This window comes from Triticum aestivum, chromosome 4D, assembly GCF_018294505.1.
Source record: "Triticum aestivum cultivar Chinese Spring chromosome 4D, IWGSC CS RefSeq v2.1, whole genome shotgun sequence".
NCBI classification, from domain to species: Eukaryota; Viridiplantae; Streptophyta; class Magnoliopsida; order Poales; family Poaceae; genus Triticum; species Triticum aestivum.
The window spans coordinates 384,848,873-384,853,635 of record NC_057805.1 but is presented as its reverse complement, the minus strand read 5'-3'; positions in this window follow the sequence as shown (position 1 = coordinate 384,853,635).

The window sequence follows — 4,763 nt, the reverse complement described above, 5'->3', positions numbered from 1 at the left end:
GAAATACTTGGGTTAAACTTGACGAGCCTAGCATATTACAGACATGGCCTCGGAACACTGGAGACCGAAAGGTCGAACATGAATCATATAGTAGATATGATCAACATAGATATGTTCACCATTGATGACTACTCCATCTCACGTGATGATCAGACATGGATTAGTTGATTTGGATCACGTATCATTTAGATGACTTGAGGGATGTCTATCTAAGTGGGAGTTCTTCAGTAATTTGATTAATTGAAATTAATTTATCATGAACTTAGTCCTGATAGTATTTGCATATCTATGTTGTGGATCAATGGCCCGTGCTACCGTTCCCCTGAGTTTTAATCCGTTCCTAGAGAAAGCTAAGTTGAAAGATGATGGTAGCAAATACACGGACTGGGTCCATAACTTCAGGATTATCCTCATTGTTGCACAAAAGAATTATGTCCTTGATGCACCGCTAGGTGAAAGGCCTGCTGCAGGAGCAGATGCTGATGTTTTGAACATCTGGCAAGCTCGATCTGATGACTACTCGATAGTTCAGTGTGCCATGCTTTACGGCTTAGAATCGGGACTTCAAAGACGTTTTGAACGTCATGGAGCATATGAGATGTTCCAAGAGTTGAAGTTAATATTTCAAGCAAATGCCCGAGTTGAGAGATATGAAGTCTCTGACAAGTTCTATAGCTGCAAGATGGAGGAGAACAGTTCTGTCAGTGAACACATACTCAAAATGTCTGGGTATCATAATCACTTGACTCAGCTGGGAGTGAATCTTGCAGATGATAGTGTTATTGACAGAGTTCTTCAATCATTGCCACCAAGCTACAAAGGCTTCGTGATGAACTATAATATGCAAGGGATGGAGAAGGCAATTCCCGAGCTCTTCGCAATGCTCAAAGCTGCGGATGTAGAAATCAAGAAGGAGCATCAAGTGTTGATGGTTAACAAGACCACTAGTTTCAAGAAAAGGGGCAAGGGAAAGAAGGGGAACTTCAAGAAGAATGGCAAGCAAGTTGCCACTCCCGGGAAGAAGCCCAAAGTTGGACCCAAGCCTGAAACTGAGTGCTTCTACTGCAAAGGGACTGGTCACTGGAAGCGGAACTGCGCCAAGTATTTGGCGGATAAGAAGGATGACAAAGTGAACAAAGGTATATTTGTATACATGTTATTGATGTGTACCTTACTAATGCTCGTAGTAGCGCCTGGGTATTTGATATAGGTTCGGTTGCCCCTATTTGTAACTCGAAACAGGAGATACAGATTAAACGAAGATTGGCAAAGGACGAGGTGACGATGCGCGTCGGGAATGGTTCCAAGGTCGATGTGATCTCCGTCGGCACGCTACCTCTACATCTACCTTCGGGATTAGTTTTAGACCTGAATAATTGTTATTTGGTGCTAGCGTTGAGCATGAGCATTATATCTGGATCTTGTTTAGTGCGAGACGGTTATTCATTTAAATCAGAGAATAATGGTTGTTCTATTTATATGAGTAATATCTTTTATGGTCATGCACCCTTGAAGAGTGGTCTATTTTTGTTGAATCTTGATTGCAGTGATACACAAATTCATAATATTGATGCCAAAAGATGCAAAGTTGATAATGATAGTGCAACATATATATTTGTGGCACTGCCGTTTAGGTCATATTGGTGTAAAGCGCATGAAGAAACTCCATGCAGATGGACTTTTTGAATCACTTGATTATGAATCATTTGATACTTGCGAACCATGCCTCATGGGCAAGATGACTAAAACTCCGTTCTTCGGAACAATGGAGTGAGCCAATGACTTATAGGAAATAATACATACCGATGTATGTGATACGTCCATTTTGCATCATGCTTTTATATCGATATTTATTGCATTATGGGCTGTTATTACACATAATGTCACAATACTTATGCCTATTCTCTCTTATTTTACAAGGTTTACTTAAAGAGGGAGAATGCCGGCAGCTGGAATTCTGGGCTGGAAAAGGATCAAATATTAGAGACCTATTCTGCACAACTCGAAAAGTCCTGAAACTCCACGGAAGTTATTTTTGGAAATAATAAAAATACTGAGCGAAGAAAATACCAGAGGGGGCCCACACCCTGTCCACGAGGGTGGGGGCGCGCCCTACTCCCCTGGGCGCGCCCCCTGCCTCGTGGGCCCCTGGTGGCCCTCCGGTGCCCATCTTCTGCTATATGAAGTCTTTCGTCCGAGAAAAAATCATAAGCAAGCTTTCGGGACGAGACTCCGCCGCCACGAGGCGGAACCTTGGCGGAACCAATCTAGGGCTCTGGCGGAGCTGTTCTGCCGGGGACACTTCCCTCCGGGAGGGGGAAATCATCGCCATCGTCATCACCAACGCTCCTCTCATCGGGAGGGGGCCAATCTCCATCAACATCTTCACCAGCACCATCTCCTCTCAAACCCTAGCTTATCTCTTGTATCCAATCTTTGTCTCATAGCCTGGGATTGGTACCTGTAGGTTGCTAGTAGTGTTGATTACTCCTTGTAGTTGATGCTAGTTGGTTTACTTGGTGGAAGATCATATGTTCAGATCCATTATGCATATTAATACCCCTCTGATTATGAACATGAATATGCTTTGTGAGTAGTTACGTTTGTTCCTGAGGACATGGGAGAAGTCTTGCTATTAGTAGTCATGTGAATTTGGTATTCGTTCGATATTTTGATGAGATGTATGTTGTCTCTCCTCTAGTGGTGTCATGTGAACGTCGACTACATGACACTTCACCATTGTTTGGGCCTAGAGGAAGGCATTGGGAAGTAATAAGTAGATGATGGGTTGCTAGAGTGACAGAAACTTAAACCCTAGTTTATGCGTTGCTTCGTAAGGGGCTGATTTGGATCCATATGTTTCATGCTATGGTTAGGTTTACCTTAATACTTCTTTTTTAGTTGCAGATGTTTGCAATAGGAGTTAATCATAAGTGGGATGTTTGTCCAAGTAAGGACAGCACCGAAGCACCGGTCCACCCACATATCAAATTATCAAAGTACCGAACGCGAATCATATGAACGTGATGAAAACTAGCTTGACGATAATTCCCATGTGTCCTCGGGAGCGCTTTTCTCTATATAAGAGTTTGTCCAGGCTTGTCCTTTGTTACAAAAAGGATTGGGCCACCTTGCTGCACTTTATTTACACTTGTTACTTGTTACCCGTTACAAATTATCTTATCACAAAACTATCTGTTACCTATAATTTCAGTGCTTGCAGAGAATACCTTGCTGAAAACCGCTTGTCATTTCCTTCTGCTCCTCGTTGGGTTCGACACTCTTACTTATCGAAAGGACTACGATAGATCCCCTATACTTGTGGGTCATCAAGACTCTTTTCTGGCGCCGTTGCCGGGGAGTGAAGCGCCTTTGGTAGGTGGAATTTGGTAAGGAAAAATTTATATAGTGTGCTGAAATTTACTGTCACTTGTTACTATGGAAAGTAATCCTTTGAGGGGCTTGTTCGGGGTATCTTCACCTCGACCAGTAGAGCAAATAGTTGCTCCTCAACCTACTGAACCTACTGAAAATGAAAATGTTTACTTTGAAATTCCTTCGGGTATGATAGAGAAACTGCTAGCTAATCCTTTTGCAGGAGATGGAACATTGCATCCCTATTTGCACTTAATCTATGTGGATGAAGTTTGTGGATTATTTAAGCTTGCAGGTATGCCCGATGATGTTATCAAGAAGAAGGTCTTCCCTTTATCTTTGAAGGGAGATGCATTGACATGGTATAGGCTATGTGATGATATGGGATCATGGGACTACAAACGGTTGAAATTGGAATTCCATCAGAAGTTTTATCCTATGCATCTTGTTCTCGTGATCATAATTATATATATAATTTTTGGCCTCGCGAAGGAGAAAGCATCGCTCAAGCTTGGGGGAGGCTTAAGTCAATGTTATATTCATGCCCCAATCATGAGCTCTCAAGAGAAATGATTATTCAAAATTTTTATGCTCGGCTTTCTGACAATAATCGCTCCATGCTCGATACTTCTTGTACTGGTTCTTTTATGATGAAGACTATTGAATTCAAATGGGATTTATTGGAAAGAATTAAATGCAACTCTGAAGATTGGGATCTCGACGAAGGTAAGGAGTCAGGTATAACACCTAAGTTTGATTGTGTTAAATCTTTTATGGACACCGATGTTTTCCGTAAAATTAGCACTAAATATGGACTTGACTATGAGATAGTAGCTTCTTTTGTGAATCCTTTGCTACTCATGTTGATCTCCCTAAGGAGAAGTGGTTTAAATACCATCCTCCCATAGAAGTAAAAGTAGTTGAACCTATTAAAGTTGAAGAAAAGACTATCACTTATAATGATCCTATTGTTCCTACTGCTTATGTTGAGAAACCACCTTTTCCTGTTAGGATAAAGGATCATGCTAAAGCTTCAACTGTGGTTCGTAAAAGTAATATTAGAACTTATACACCTCCTGAGCAAGTTAAAGTTGAACCTAATATTGCTATTGTTAAAGATCTCTTGGCTGATAATATCGATGGGCATGTTATTTACTTCTGTGATGAGACTGCTAGAATTGCTAAACCTGGTGCTAAAGATAAACATAGACCTGTGGTAGGCATGCCTGTTATTTCTGTTAAAATAGGAGATCATTGTTATCATGGCTTATGTGATATGGGTGCTAGTGCTAGTGCAATACCTATTTCTTTATATCAAGAAATTATGCATGATATTGCACCTGCTGAGTTAGAAGAAATTGATGTCACCATTAAGCTTGCCAATAGAG